Source organism: Amblyomma maculatum, chromosome 10, assembly GCF_055883805.1.
Source record: "Amblyomma maculatum isolate TAMU_Amacu chromosome 10, ASM5588380v1, whole genome shotgun sequence".
Taxonomy (NCBI): domain Eukaryota; kingdom Metazoa; phylum Arthropoda; class Arachnida; order Ixodida; family Ixodidae; genus Amblyomma; species Amblyomma maculatum.
This window is the reverse complement of record NC_139353.1, coordinates 179,493,456-179,510,303: the sequence shown is the minus strand read 5'-3', so window position 1 is coordinate 179,510,303 and position 16,848 is coordinate 179,493,456. Positions and strand designations below refer to the sequence as shown.

The window sequence follows — 16,848 nt, the reverse complement described above, 5'->3', positions numbered from 1 at the left end:
GTTTATAAATTAGAAGGCGACAACAATGATTGCGACGTCAGCTTGAAGCAGAAAAGTCAAGAACTGCTGCCTTCTGCTTGGACCGTATTAAAGGATCGAATGAGGATTTTATGTTTTATACAGGGCTCCCCGATTACGAACACTTTGTCGCATTGCTAAAATATATCCACCCCGACGACAACACTAACTTGCAGTGCAGAAAACCAAAGGACCTGTATAGTCAAGGAAGAAAAAGAAAGTTGGCCAAGGACGACGATCTCTTTCTGGTACTGGTCAGACAAAGACTTGGCCTCTTTGAGCAGGACTTGGCTCACAGGTTCATCATGTCGCAAGCAACCGTATCCAGGATGTGCACAACTTGGATCAATCTGCTCTATGCCAAGCTGAAAAACTTACCTCTTTGGGCAGCACGAGAAACTGTGGATGCAACTATGCCTGCTGTGTTCGTCTAAAAGTATCCAGCAACAAGAGTAATTCTGGATGCGACTGAAGTCAAGTGTACAGTGCCCAGCTCGCTAGCACTGCAGTCAAGCACATATTCTTCGTACAAGTCTGCAAACACGTTCAAAGGACTTGTCGGCATAATGCTAAATGGCCTTCTGTCCTTTGTTTCGGAGCTGTTTAAAGGCTCAACTACTGAAAGAGAAGTAGTCATTCAGAGTGGCTTTCTAAACCTTCAATTTGACACAGGAGATGCTGTTGTCGCTGATAAAGGTTTCAAGATTGGCGATATTCTAGAAAAGAAAGGTGTGGGCCTGAACATTCCTCCATTGTTGTGTAACAGGAAGTTTTCCGCAGAAGAAGTGAAAGCAACACAAGAAATTGCATCTATCAGGATTCATGTTGAGAGAAGAATACAGCGAATTAAGTCCTTCCACATTTTTGACCGCCCTGTTCCTCTTACACTGGCACCATTAATTAATCAGATGTGGACTGTGGTTGCCATACTAACTAATTTTCAGTCAGACCTCATCTCTAAGCAAGAGCAAGAGCAGAGTATGAGTGCATGCTCCTGTCAAGCACATACGAAATAGTAGTACACAGCGCAATAAATGAAGAGTTAACAAGTGGAATCTCCCCTTGCAGTGTGCTTTAATATGATATTTTATGTACCATACACCACTTCTTAACACAAACAAGTTCCATGACGTAAGCACTGAATATTGCAAGAAGCTATCTATGCAACACAATCACCACTTAAGCGTGTAATTACAAGGCAGGACACACAAAAAAATAGTTCTGTAACAGAAGCATTACATGCTGGGAAAGCTTATTCTAAGTGACGAACAGTAGCATGGACCAGAAACAGTTAAAAAATATCAAAAACAAGCACTTTATGACATGGCCACTGTAAATCTCTTAAACATTTGACAGTTTGCACCATACAGCAGTTGTTTCACGTACATGATAGAGTGGATGGATTTTGGCTCGGGCCGCGTCACCTAGCAACATCTTATTTTGTGACAGGTGTCACAATTCATATCGCACTGCGATGTCGTTTAACTATCATTTTGGCTAACTGCACTGTCAGCATTTTGAACCAGTAATGTACAGATCCTGGCACTTGTGTCCAGGTGCCAAGTGAAGTGGGTCCTAGCTCAAAGCCATGGGCATTGCAGCTCAGATTTGAATGAACATTGTCAAAAATATACATCTCACAAGATTTGTTTATAAGACATGTGGTGGGGCTCTTGTAATACTGGAGGAAGCCCTGAAATTTAAGGACGAGAGTTCCCTACATCTATGTCATATCTGGAACTTTGGAGATGCAAAGAAAGCCACATTGCATGCCTCAAGAGCATAAGTCCGCCAGTTTTTCCAAAGACCGTAAATATGCCAGACTGATGCTCCTTGCAAACACTGTGAAGCATACTGCTTAGCGATGTAGCTACCCAAATTAAAGAAGCCCAGCAAGACTAATACTACTCCTTCGTGTAGGGTGAAGCATAACAATGGTTGTGACCTGGTTAGGCTGTGAAATTTATTTAAGGGGCAGTAGACTGTCGGTGACAGTATAAAAATTTATATATTCAGGTTCATACAGGAATGGTAAGAAGACTAGAAGGCCAAATATTAAAATTATATACTGCAGTTAAATAAAACAAAGAAATGTTAACTCAAGTAGAAGAAACAGTGCAAAACAGTACAAAGTAGATAGCACTAAGATAAAAAGCCAAGGGCAAAAAAACTGCAGTGACAAGGAATACAACAATGAACAATGCACACTGAATGATTCAATGGTGAACAATAGAAAATGTGCACAAAACAACATAGTAAGAGTAACGTACATCATTTCTATATGAGATCTATACTTTACGGCAGAAGTACTGCAGCATGTCATTGAAAAAAATATAATCTATGCGAGGTTTCATGCTTTCCACTGGGCATAATCAAAGCACACCCTCTCAATGATTATCCAGTCCTGAGAAAAAACCACAAAGTCCCCCCCACTCACAGGAGGTCAAAGCCATCTGTCCGGTTAACTGGCAGTAGTACTTATGATCCCGTGATAACCTAGGCTCACCATTGTCAAGAAACTGAACATAAAAGTCAGAAGCCTTCATTGATTCCACATCTGAATCCTTCAACGAGTATGGACATTTAACTTCAAGGACTCCAAAAGTTCCCTCTTCTGGGTCAAACACCAACCTGTCGGATGATGCCCCCAACCACGGAAACGAAGGAGGAACAACAATGCCGCAGTGTTCTACTGTCACATCATGCGCCAGTTTTCTTACCACTTCCACATAGCGCACGACAGCAATAGCCTCATTTTTTCTGCCGTATTGAATGGCTCGTACTCTAGAAAGGTCTTTGGGGTCGAGCAAGTTGCGCAGGCCTTTCTGCGTCCACTCTTTTCTCATCACCTTGCCAAAGGCTGAAGTAGTCAGCCTGTGTCGGCGAGCGTCAATCCAAGATTGGCACTTTGCTTGTTGCCGCGTATTCATCTCTAGCTCACGGGCGTCTTCAGCCGATATTTATATTTCCTGCAAATAAGTAAGATTTAAAGCTACACTATAAGGCACGAAACTAAAGCGCTGATTGGATTCAATCACGGCATGTTGTTATCTTTAGACAGCCAGATACTTCCAGGTTACAACAATTCGGACAAGGAGAGCTATGCTCATTGATTAGTATATGTGAAGAAAAAGAATTACATAAGCAAATAGGTCACTTTGAATGCCCGTTATTTGAGATGATAGCTGTACAGCCAATGGCATGGTATATAAACCAAGACAAAGATTATACAGGTACACATATTGGCTACGGCTGTAAAAGGTAGAGTAACCCTTTGCTTAGCAAGCACCTAGTTCCCATCAGCTACCATAATTAATGTATGGCAAGCTGCAGCATTAAAAGTAAGGAGATAAGTGCTAAGAAAATAATGCTGTTTAAGGTATAGGATCATGGATACAAAGACTTTGTTGGGCACTAGTTATTTATGCAGCATCCTAAATGGTTTATAGAGTATTAACGTTCTAAAACTACTCTAGAATGAGGTACGCACAGTGCGGAGCTCCAGATATTTCGGCCAACATGGGTTCTTTAATGTGCATTGACAGCACACAGTACACAGGCGCCTTACTTTTTGCATCCATAGACAACTGGCTGCCTCAACTGGGATGTTGTGTAGCGTGCGCTTACATGAAACAACTATTCTGCACAATTGCTCTGCACCTTGTAGCGTGCAGAGCTCCTGTTATTTTTTAGCAGTAATTCAAGATGTAGCAAATAAATGAAGGACTGGTATCACAATTCGTTTCGTGCGCCATCCCCATAACTACTAACACCTTCGACATGCAATCCCACACTACGTACCACAGCATACAAACCTATCACAGCTGGAAACGGTGTTTTAGGCATTTATGTGTCACATCCTTCAGCAGTCCCATTGTTTTCTTCTTGATATTATCTACAGTCTCGTATTCCGGCATCATACAATCCTGCTTTTTTTTTCGCATATCTGGCGACACATTGTCTTAAAAAAAATTTAGAGGACGCTTAAGCTTCGCCTTCAAGAGTGGAACGCGATAGCGTTATTACATCGCAGGGGATGCTTTCCCAGCAGAAGCGCTATGGCGCAGCGATCACGTCAGAGGCGTCCGGCATCAGACGCTGCACCTAGCAATCCCGCTGGCGTATTTGGGTTTGCTCGGTACGGTGGCTCCGCAAGGGACAAAACGACAGAAGAGACGAAGAAAACGGGCTGTTCCGACTAGCAACTACCGCCCCCAGGAGCCAAGCAGCCTAGCGATTAGCGGCGCATGATTTTTCAGTGGACGTCATGTTGGACGCGGCCCTAGCTTGAGAAAGCCTATACTACTGCATCCCGCTGTGAGGGGCGTCCGTGTGCTGTGCGATGTCAGTGCACGTTAAAGACCCCCAGGTGGTCGAAATTACTCCGTAGCCCTCCACTACGGCTCCTCTTCCTCTCTTTCCACTTTAATTCCCACCTTCCTCCCTTCCCTCACGACGCGGTTCAGGTGTCCACAGAAAACGAGTGAGGCAGTTACAGCGCCTTTCCCTTCCAGTGAACCAATTATTGTTATTATTATTATTATTATTAGAAATAGGAGCCGCGTCGCCTAAAAGCCACTGGTCGAGTGACGCACGCTGGATGTTGCAAGGGTAGAGAGCGAGAAAACTTATTAAACGCAAGGGTATTGCGGCATCCTCGCACCGGTACCCGCGCGGCCCGAAGGGGAGAAGCGGGTGAGCGAAGATAGTGATCTAAAGAAAGGAAAGACGCTTGATTTTACAACCCGTGAGGGTGCACGGCGAAACGTCAGGGGCGAGTGGCGCGCCACGTGTCGGGGCAGCACCGCACATGGAAGTTGCTTTTTATTTATGAAGTGCATTCCGGGATTTATCGCTCACGGCCAACGACGCCGACGACACCGGCTTTTCTGCGACACGAGCTCCTTAACGCTACCGCGTTAAAAAGGCAATGTCTACTTCAATCCCCCGCCCCCCCCCCCGTGAAGATTGTTGTCTGTTGCAACGTTATGTTAATTTTAGTGTGTATACTTTGTGATTGTACATTTTCTGCATTGTCGATGTGAAGCTACCAGTGTTATTGTTTTGGGGGCCTGCGGCCTTGTCAAGTTGTCATTACAACTTTTTCTGCTGTGCTCCCTCATCCTATGTGCACATTAGGTGTAAATAAAATATTATTATTAATATTATAAGTCACGATGCAGTCAAAATTCTCGAGACAAAACCCCTTCATTTCGCAAAATAGCAGAACTTCTTAGTTATGGTACTGAGATACTTACATCAAATATAGCCTTTTCTGCACTCGAGCATCGTTCTTCAAAGACATGCTCTTCAGCATCGACAAAAAGCTGAATGGTCGGAAAAGTGCATGTCTGATCTGTTCCAGGCAGCAGGTTGCCTAGCAAAGTTGCATACCCAGACGGCTAGAGAGACTGGTGGTATGTCGCAGGTGAGCCGGGTGGTGCAAAGCCAGATTTTGTCGGCACTAAAGGTCGCATATTGCTCAGAACGGAAGCAAATGAGGTTTTTCCCAGGGCTCCCAGGGTTTCTCCAAGCTCGTTTACTGAGTTGACAACTTGGCAACTGTCCTCACTTTGGCATTGAGACGTCGAAACTTTCAGTCGCTTGGGCACACTGCATCCGCCATCATGCACCCGTCGCCAGTCAATGGTCTGTACACTGGCTGGTTTGAGTCCTGTTTGCCGAGGGCGTCTCCACTGCTGGGGTAGCTCAGTGCAGGATAGCGCTGGAGGCGCCTCTTTGTAGCCGCCTTTTTGAAGGAAGGTGAGGAGCTGCAGAAAAGCTAGCACATGGCTCCGTTTCCAGCCGGACACCCACAAATGCTGGCAGTTATTTCATCCGTATCTCTCTTTAGTGTGATTGTCACAGGGTAGGCTGCTCCAGTCTTCTTCTAGCTTCTGTAGCAGATGCCACGGTAAGAACAACATCGGGGCTGCAGTAGAAAGTTGACGACGCAAGCAATTTACAGATCAAGCATTACATTAACCATGCATTGTGCTGTTATCAAATGCAGTACAGTTCTCTTGGAATACTATCGCAAGTGCTCAGCTGGACATCAACCAACCACGAAAAGAGAGCAAGGGTTCTCTCAAACATTACATACCATCTTTGCAACTAGGTAAAAAAAACAACTTGTAGAATGGAATGAAAAAACGAAAAAAAAAACAAAAAGCAGAGGACTGTTGTTTTACCTTCACGGGTGGATTTAACGAAGGCGCAGAGTATGTGATGCCGTCAGCAACACAATACAGGTTGCGGGCAGCCGTAGAGCCGCCTGATTGCGATGGGATGGACGAGAAGCTGCAAACTTATAAGGAAATTTTAGAACACTACAGACTTAGCAGAAGGTCCCTGCCACCACCGGACCGAACGCTAACTAACAATAAGGCCGTCGCTTGGCGGCGCCTGCAAGCTGGGAATTTCCCAAGTCCCGTCTGGCTTTTCCACACGCAAGTGGAGGAAAAGGCGGACGATAAATGCGAAACCTGCGGAGAAAGGGGCACTCTTGATCACATCATCTGGCAATGCCTTGATTCCCCTGGCGCTAAGGAAAACAAACAGTAGAGAAGCTTGGGAACTGCTACTGCGGAGCGAGTCCCCCGCCAACCAGCAGCAAGCTGTCCGCCTGGCGGCTGAAGCCGCTAAGAAACACTGTCACTTCGCCTGTCTTTAGTCGCGGAGGCCCCGGCCTCCGTCCCATAGGCCTGCGTGCCAGGGGCGGGGAGTAGGGGGCCTCCTACATCGGTGGAAAAATAAAGTTCATCACAACAACAACAACAGGTTGTGGGGCATGAGATATTAAAAGCATAGTATTTGCCTGTCTAGTTATCGGCCGGCATTCCACCAGTCCGCGGTAGGCGAGTAAGCAGAAAACGAAGGACGCGGCATCATTCGGAAAATGTGAGAGCGTGTACGTCGAATCAGCGTACCCAGGTTATCCAAGATAATGAGTTGGCGCCCCCTGAAAAGCCAAGTATCCTCCCCGAAGTTTCAATCTTCATTGCGGAACAGTTCAAAGGTATCTGAAGCTAACCAGGTCTTCAAGTTTCATACAGCCTCGCTCTATGGGATGTTTTTGCTTTACAGAAACTATGAGAGAACGACGGGATGGCTCGGAAAGCTCGTCCTGCAGCTTTTCGCAAAGGTCCAGTTGTACAATCGAGGATCAAGCACTGTTCGTGAGAGCAAAGCCTTGTGTGCCTATTAAGTTCTAAAGTTGACTTCCATACCGCTGTCAGCGGGGAGCTTAACAGCAGCACAACTCTGAAACTGAAGACGAGCAGCAAGCACTACGCATTTGCTCCGGATGGCAAACAATCTATAAGTGAAGGTAATGATTTTCAAGTGCTTACCTTAGCTCTGGCGTGCACGTTGACACAGAAAAAGGCTCGGCGTACGCCTCAACGGCGAAATTGTATGCCTTTCATTGCTGCTTGCCGGACGCATCATTGTGCGTACAAAATGCCGCCAGGGATGCATCGGTTAGCTTCGGAAGCACACTGAGGTCTGGTGACCATTTCAGAACTGACGCTGAAGGTGTATGCTGCATGATGGAAAGCTAAAAGATCTCCCAAGGCGGCACCTGCTGAACCTTCCACGCACAGCATCCAATGGCAAAAATCTGATCGCGCCCCTTACAGCTTGGCGGTCGCTACCAGTGTTGCCAGAACACTTAGCATTTTGAATATCCCCTATTGATGATGCGAAACGGAAAACAGGGCCCGGCCTGGACAAAATTCAGTATGAGGTTCACAAGAACCTCAGTACTGCTGCACTTCCTCAACTACTAGACACCATAAACAAAGTGTGGCTAGATGGTGTCGTACCCGAGAGCTGGAAAACCGCTGCCGTGATCCCTATTCCCAAACCTGGGAAGCCTCCAACAGACCTCGCCAACTTACGACCAATCTCCTTAACATCAACGCTTTGCAAGCTCGCAGAGAAAATGCTAGCCACGCGGCTTTCTTGGTGGCTTGAACAGCACGGTTTTTATTACCCTGCTCAAATTGGATTTCGTCTATACATAGCTACAGAGGACGGGTTGGCTGTCTTGGCATCAGCAGTTCTGTCATCTACCCGCAGCCGCAATGTACGTACCATATTAGCAATGGATGTTGAAAAGACATATGACAACATCAGTCATGCTGCAATCCTGAATGCCATTGACATGCTTCATCTCCCTCCGAGAGTACGCACTTTTGTCGCATCATTTCTGGACGGAAGAAAATTTGCAATACGCCTCAGCGGTGACACTGTTGGTTCATTCGTTTCACTATGTGGCGTGCCCCAGGGATCAGTATTCTCTCCGACGTTGTTCAATATTACTTTCATCCCATTGGCGTGGCGCTTACATGATATCCCTGAAATTAAGTTTTTGCAGTACGCAGATGATACCACGGTATGGAGCACTCACCATGATCTTCTCACTCAAGAGGCCGCCCTTCAGTCAGCATTAGACGTAACCTCTGATTACGCATCCTCCATTGGCCTTCAACTTTCTGTGTGTAAAACTTCATACACCTCAGTCGCCAACCGATGGGGACGCCGTAAACTTGCCTCAAATTCAACTCGTCTCTCTCTATCAGGCACCCCAATACAAGAAAGTTCGAGCCTGAAAATTCTGGGCTTAACAATTCACCAATCAGGATCAGCGACTGCTTGGATCTCTCAGGCAAAAAAACTAGCACTTCAAACTATAAGTTTAATAAGAAGAATTGCACCTAAAACGGGTGGCGCTTGCTCGTCTGTTGCACGCCAGTTAGTGAGGGCGGTTCTGCAGCCCCGTATTGTTTATCAGGCCCAGTTCCAGCATCTTACAAGGGCACAATGGGATCGCCTTGAAGCCGTAAATCGAGAAGCTATGAGGGCCATAACATGCCTTCCACGAATCACACCGGTCGTAGCGTTACAGGAGAATGCGCAGCTCAACACCATCGATAAACTGGTGCAGCAGCGCCGTGATGCTCGCAGACTCAAGGCCACTTTGTCACATTCCACGCAAGCGCTGAGGGCGTATGCAACGTCACACATTATTCTTCAGCCACCTGCGCCAGTTCTCCCTCCCTGGAAATTTATACAGTTAGGAGACAACAAGCCAACTGACATCCGCAGACCGACGTCTGCCAGCTCTGCATCATTGCTGCGCCAGAGATTTGAAGAGCAAGATACTAACCTGCCTCAAGATTGCATAGTAGTGTACGTAGATGGAAGCCTGCAAGGCTGTGAAGCCAAAACGGCAACCTACTGTCCACGGAGACCTAGCCTGAATCAGACAACTACGTTTCAGCTTTCGGAACTACTTACATCTTTCTGCGCTGAGCTTGTGGCAGTTCAGGAGGCACTCTGCTCCGTGACTTCTATAACCATGCTCCCTACCGCCCACGCTGTCATCCGCACTGACGCACTACAAGCAGTACGTCTGCTCCGACGTGTCAGCCGCTGCCCTAAAATTTGCCAGGACATCCACCAACTTGCGGCGCGCATCCCACAATCAATACGCATTGAGTGGGTCCCACAGGATCTGCTGCCTTCCCAAATTCAAGCTGATTTTGCAACCCGCCTCGTGAACCAAGACGATCAATCCCACGGCTTCTCGAAGTCGACGACGCTACCCTCCTTTTGTCAAGAAAGGAGCACCTCCGGCGCCGCACACGTGCACTTATCCCTCCGTGTGCGATATCCCTTCCCCGCGGTCTCACCCATGCAGAGGAGGTTGCGCTTAGGAGGATCCGGGTCGGTGTTGCCCTTACACCAGCTGTAACTAGGACGTGGTCATACTTCCAACACTTATATCCTCGCCCAGGATGCCCGATCTGTAACAACGAAGATGTCGAGGCCGACATCCACCACTTGCTGTGGGACTGCCCAGCACTCAAGCCAACACTAATCCGGCACCTGAGCATAGCTGGTCTTTCTGCAACCAATCCTGCCTCATACGTCACTTGAACGTAGGGACCACATCATCGCTCAGTTCTGGACTTCATAAAATCAGCCAACCTTTTTCCATTCATTTAATCATTTATTCATCCTTCAACTGATAACCTACTGATGCCCTGAGGCAATAAATATCGACTAAAAACCGCATGAGCTAAGAGCCTGCACAAAACCATGAGTCGGCTACAGGATGTCATCTACGTCGACGCAGCAGAGGACGCGGAAGACCCTAACAAATATTCGATATGTGGAGTCACAAAGCCCAACACTAACCCCAACACTAACGAAGTTGAGAGAATCGACGCCATAATCAGAGTGGCTTACAAAACAGCAATGGGCCTGGTTTGCTCGACGCCCAACGAAGAGCTTCTCAAACTCGGGGTCCCCAATACCTACGAGGAACTCAAAGATGCACGCTCGCCGGTAGGACAATACTTCCAAGATTAGGTATTGAGGGCGAACCCCTACAAGCCCTCCCTCAAACTAGTCCACGCGATATCCGAAAGAGCATCACCATCAAACCTCTTCCTCGGAACATAAGCACCCCGCCCATCAAGGCCGAAGAAAAGCATTAGCTAAGGGCCTGCATAAAACCCTGAGCCGGCTACAGGATGTCATCTACGTTGACGCAGCCGAGGGCGCGGAAGACCCTAACAAATATTCGATATGTGGAGTCACACAGCCCAACACTAACCCGGCGAGACTCGTTATGGCGGAGACTGTTTCCACATATCCAGACCCCTAGTGGTGGAGGAGGCCGCCATCGCTGCGGACATCGATTTACTAATGCAACAACCATAGTAAGCGACTCCAAACTGGCAATCAGTAACTTTGATAGAGGTAGGTTCTTCAAACCCGCCTCACAAATACTCAGTGAAATGAGAGAATCTCCTCTCGAGAGAGATATTGAATTAATATGGACCCCAGCTCATGCGGAGAATCCGGGAAATGAGGTTGCCCACCAATAAGCTCGAGGATTAGCCGGCTGAGCGGTGGCGCAAAATGAAGTACCAGAACCCTTCGGTGAGCCAGCCGTATCATACTACGAACTCACTGCACATTACAAGGCAATGAGAAGAACACTCCTTCCACCCCAAAAACACTGACAAGACAACACGTAATATAAAGACAGCTACAGACGGGGACCCTCCCCAATCCAACCTACACATCAAAATTCATTAATAAGGATATGAATCCCTTCTGCCGTTTTTGCCGGGAGAAAGACAACTTCGAGCATATGATCTGGGCGTGCAAAGCCCATAAGCCTCCCTCAGAACTCTTGCCTGATCCCTCTAAAGAAGCTTGAGACAAGCTAAGGTCCAGCGATGACCCTGTCATTCAGCTCAAGGCCGTTGAATGGGCCGGCGTTGCCAAAAGTCTCCACGGCCTGCGGCATGCTAGCTGACCCCTAATTCCTCCCACTTATTATGAGTAAAGTTTTATCAGCCTCAGCATTCTCCTCTTAAGAGACATCTAAGAGATTATTTAATCTTCTTCAATTCCCACCTCTCTTCCCTTAGGTCGCGGGTCAGGTGTCCACAGATAATAGTGACAGATACATGCGCCGTTCCTTTCCTTCAAAGCAGTTTAACAGCTTATCACCTCGACCTCAGGAAGTTACACCCCCGTTGCAGTTTCAGTGACGACAGGTCGTCGGTACGACTCTGTCACGCATCCTAAAGCTCGACTTGATTAGCAATTTTTGTGCATTAACCTAAAGAACTGCTTAAGACCAAAACCTCGGGGTAGCAGCAATTAGACCATAAGTTTGAACCAAATTGAGCCCCCCCCCCCAAGGCCCATAATTTTTAATTTGTTGTCAGAAAAGGAAAAGCGCAGTATGTCACACTTTTTCTGCGGATTCGATTGATTTACAGGAAGGGAAAGGCGAGGGAGCTGTCTCACTTGTTTCTGTGGACACCTCAACCAGGCCGTAAGGGAAGGGAGGAAGGTGGGAGTGAAAGTGGAAAGAGAAAGAGGAGGCATAGTGGAGAGCTATGGAGTAATTTCGACCACCTGGGGATCTTTAACGTGTGCTGACATCGCACAGCACACGGATGCCTCTTCGTTTCGCCTCCGTCACAACGCAGCCGCCGAGGTCGGGTTCGAACCCGGGCACTCCGGCACAGTAGTCGGGCGTCTTACCACTGCACCACCCTGGCGGGTCATTTTTTCTGATTTATTTATAGGAAGGGAAAGGCGCGGTAACTGTTTTGCTTGTTTTCTGTGCACACCGCAACCGCACCGTAAGGGAAGGGAGGAAGGTGGGAGTGAAAGTGGAAAGAGAGAAAGAGGAGCCGTAGTGGAGGTCTGCGGTGTAATTTCGACTACCTGGGGATCTTTAACGTGCGCTGACATCGCACAGCACACGGACACCTGTTTGTTTCGCCTCCATCGAAACGCAGCTGCCGAGGTCGGGTTCAAACCCGGGTACTCCGGCACAGCAGTCGGGCGTCTTACCACTGCACCACCCCGGCGGGCTTTTTTCTGTGTACCTCAAGCGCGCCGTAGGAGAAGAGAGGAAGGCGGGAATGATAATGGGAAGAGAGAAAAGGGTGCCATAGTGGATGGCTGGCGGTCATTTGTACCACCTGGGGATCTCAGCTGTCTGCCTAAAGAACAATTGTGATGAGCTTTTCCTTTCATGTGCACCAGTCATTGTTGCGAAAGCGCCCCGCAGGGTGGTGCAGTGGTTACTGCGCTCGACTACTGTGCCCAAGGACGCGGGATCGAATCCCGGCCACGGCGGCCGCTTTTCGATGCAGGAGAAAAGCAAGGCTCCCATGTGCTGTGCGATATCAGTGCACGTTAAGGAACCCCAGGTGGTCTAAATTTCCGGAGCCCTACACTACGGCATCTCTCATAGCCTGAGTCGCTTTGGGACGCTAAACTCAAAAACCAAACCATTGTTACGGGAAATATTCAGAGTACGGTAGTTGTCCACTCCACTGAGGATGATCACATCACAGCACAGCACTCGTCTGCGTCTTCTTCTTCTGGGAGTCTGTCGGACTTCTTTTTCATCAGCACGGCCAGCGAATACCGCTCAGTAACACAATCCCCCCCCCCCCCCCTCAGGAAAAGCACAGTCCCGGTGCGTTCTACATTTGTGAAACAGAACGTGCCTAACAAAATTGGGAGGACGCTTAAGCTTCGCCATGAAGAGTGGAACGCGATAGCGTTATTCATACTCGACACTTCTAAGTGCACTGTACAACTTTTCTCTAATTATGGCATTTTTCTATGGCGGTTGAAGCAGGCGGACACGCGTCACTTTGGTTCCGCAAATTTTGACCGATTCCACCGGACCAACGCTTTTTCGCCACCGGATTTCATTTGGAACTGGAAGACATCAAGAGTCCGTGAGTATCGTTAGCGACCGCCCAGCTCTATAGCCCTTCGCCACCGCTAGAGAAATGGCTACGTCCTCGGCCTCTGCTACTGTGGAGTGTCGGATAGAGGCGCCGGTCACTTCGCGTAGAGACGAATTGACCACCGTGGCTACTGCAATTTTGTTGTGTCCTCCTCTCGAGGACGCGTCTGCATACACAGTCGTGTCTTGAGGAGCGTGTGGTTTTTGAATAAAATCGGCCCTTGCTTCTCTTCTACCTTGGTGGAGGTTAGGGTCCATGTTTCTCGGGATTGGAGCTACCTTAAGGGACTTGCGAAGTTCGTCGGGGTGTCGTGACGCTGGGGCTACGTCGACCCGGCCTTCACTTGGTAGCGTGCAGAGACTCGGGGTTGAAGTAGGATTGAATCTTTGAAGTTGGTGAAATATGTACAAGCAGGTTTAATGGCACTTTGAGAAACTTATTTACAAGATTATTTACACGAAAAAGAAGGGTACATCAGCAAAATGGCAAGCGTTAAGAGTTCATAGCGAGAAGCGACTGGATGAGCCGTTTACCCAGGGCCCAGAGCGACATTTCGTGCTCTGCAGCGTCCTTAAAACCCCCCCTATGTCCAGCCCCTCTCTGAAGATGCTGACCAACCAATTCCAGGGCACGCCCCTCAGGTATCGGCATCCAATCGAACACATCACTGCACTGATGGTCTGAAGCACTGACTGGTCCGGCATTCATTCGTTGGGCGTGATCACTTGTTGGCGGGAAAAGCTTGGGAACGGCGAGGAGAGGAGGTACATTTCTATTCTTCAGCAAAGAAACCACAGGCTGGTTCTGACAAGTGGTTTTACTTCTCAGAAACCCGAGTGCACGTGGCGCCGCATCCGCTCCCAGCATTGTCCGTTTTCGACAATTGCAAATCTTTCCTGCATTCCTGGGAAATCACTTAATGGCTGTATGCGTCATGCTCCTTTCTTGTCCTGCACGTCAGCGGACATGTCACTCTGTCGTCTCCTTTGGAAAGTAGGCATTCCTCACTGGACGATAGGGCTTATCGACTGGAAGGGTGAACAAAAGAAAGAAAGCACTTCCTGCATTTCCCGCAGGGGGACGTTTCTTTGTGTTTTTCCAGACGTTCTCTTGACAGGGTCAATTTGGCATTTGCAGGCCTCCACAAAGCAAAACAGGCTTACAAAACAGGATTCCTGGAAACAGGCTCACTTAGAGCCATTGGACCATCACCACATATTCACAATACTTTTCCATGCCCACAGGCGAACAATAGAGCGCGCAAATGCGGATGCACGGTCGTAACAGCCTCCTCCCCCGCCAGAAGAGTCACGGAGGGCAGCAGTCGCCGCTGCTGCATGAAGAGACGACTTAATGGCCTGCACGTGAACGCTTGAAGCTCGCTGTTGCTTGTCGCGTTGTCTTGATTGTTGTAGGCCAAATTGCTCGAGCTGTCTGAAACTCAACCACATGTCTAAACAAGCACTCGGCTCCCGTCTGAAGAGACCAGGTTAAAAGAAAACTGTCATTGTTGTTCGAGAAAAGCCCACTCTCAAGACGTTCAGGACCCACGTATTCCTAGAAAACCAAACGTGCTGCTTTACATAGTCACACATATACAAGCGCACGAAAAAAAAAAAAAAAAAAAAACCTGATTATCAATTTGGATACATGGTGAGGAACATCTCGGACCGCTTAGAAAGAGCGGCTAAGCGCGTCCGCGTTCCCATTTAACTTCCCCTTTTTGTATCTTATTTCAAAATTGTACTGCTGTAAAATCAAGCTCCACCTAAGAAGGCGACTGTTCTTCGATGTCGCAGTTTGCAGCCAAGCCAGGGGACAATGGTCCGTCTCTACGGTGAATTTGGCCCCTCCAAGATAGCACTGCAATTTTTGAATGGCCCATACAATGCAAGCGCACTCTTTCTCTGACGCGCAATAAGCTCTCTCTCTAGAACTCAGTTTTCTGCTCAGGTAGAGCACGGGGTGCTCATTACCGTCGTCATCTCTCTGGCAGAGAACAGCACCTAGCCCTCGATCACTGGCATCACACTGGACCGTGAATTCCCGGTCATAGTCTGGAGCTCGCAATACCGGACGGCTAATCAGCACAGCCTTCAGGTTTACGAAGGAGGCTTCCTTTTGTTCGTCCCAGACTACATTTGTCGGTTCTGTCTTGCGGAGAGCGTCGGTCAGAGGGCTGGCCAAAGCTGAATAGTTAGGGATGTAGTGATTGTAGTATCCAGTCAGACCTAGGAATGCTCGAATTTCCGTCTTCGTGCTCGGCCGCGGGTAGTCTGCTACCGCAGAAATCTTAATCTCGCTGGGTTTCCTGAAACCTTGACCTACAATTGTGACCCAAGTAGTCCACGGTCGCCCTTGCCAGGCAACATTTCTCGGCCTTTACGGTTAGTCCAGCTTGACGCAAAAGGCTCAGTACAGCTCTTAGATGTACCATATGGTTCGCCCATGAGTCGGAAAAAACCGCAATGTCGTCTAAATAAGGCGCCGCGAATGTTTCACACCCCTTTAAAACCCTATCCATGAGTCGGGAAAAACAAAATGGAGCATTTCTGAGCCCGAAACTCATCATTGTTGGCTGGTAGCTGCCCGTCGGAGTGACGAAAGCCGCGTATCTGCTGGCGCGTTCAGTGAGCGGTACTTGCCAGTATCCTCGAGTAAGGTCCAGCGTAGTCACATATGCCGCTCTACTGACCTGTTCTACTCTCTCCTCAATATTCGGAATAGGATACACTTGATCCCTGGTGAGAGAATTTAGCTTCCGGTAGTCTACCACAGGCCTAGGGTCTTTACCTGGAGCTTCTACTAAGATCATAGGCGAAGCATAATCGCTTTCCGAGGGTTTTATTACTCCCAATTCCAGCATGCGAGTTACTTCCCTATCCAGAATTTCTCTTTGCCTTGGAGAGAATCGGTAGCACCTTGTTCGCACTGGCACGTCTGAAGTCAGCTCAATATCGTGCTCAGTCAAATCAGTCCTGCCTGGCCTGTCCACGAAGCAGGCCTCAAACTCTGTTATTATTTCGCCCAGATCGGACAGCTGGGATTTCTTTAGTTCTCCTCTCTGCTCCGTCCTTTTGAGAAGCTCCTGTATCTTAGGATCATTGTCTTGCTCCATAGCTAAGTCCTCTCGAGTTCCACTTAAAAGTCTCGTGAGATTACTAGACACTGGCGGCAAGAGGTTACTTTCAAGAACGTCCTCATTCCGTGTCTTATCAAGCTCACTTTCATGTTGACTTATCTGAGATGCCTCGCTCTCAAAGTTTTCTGGCCCGCTATCTTCCGCATTTACCACTGTTTTAACTGCCGTTTCCTCCGCTGTTGATTTTTCTGAAATGAGCAGTGTAGCTAGTTCTCGCGCCTTTGAACGTGTTAAGGCCTGCACATCTCTGTCTCCGAAAATCAGAAGGCAAGCTTTGACCTTCTCGTAGTTGTCCGCGTCCTCCTTGTTTAGCCGCGCGACAACCTCCGCTGCCTCGCAGGGCAGAACCGTCAATAATCTCTGAGACCACGTGTCTCGCTG

At 48.2% G+C, this 16,848-nt stretch overlaps 1 pseudogene; it reads left to right on the top strand.

Annotated features, from left to right (window-relative positions):
- Positions 1-10,125: 10,125 nt before the first annotated feature.
- The window catches only part of LOC146178030 (uncharacterized), a 44,013-nt pseudogene continuing 37,290 nt past the window's right edge, over positions 10,126-16,848 (top strand).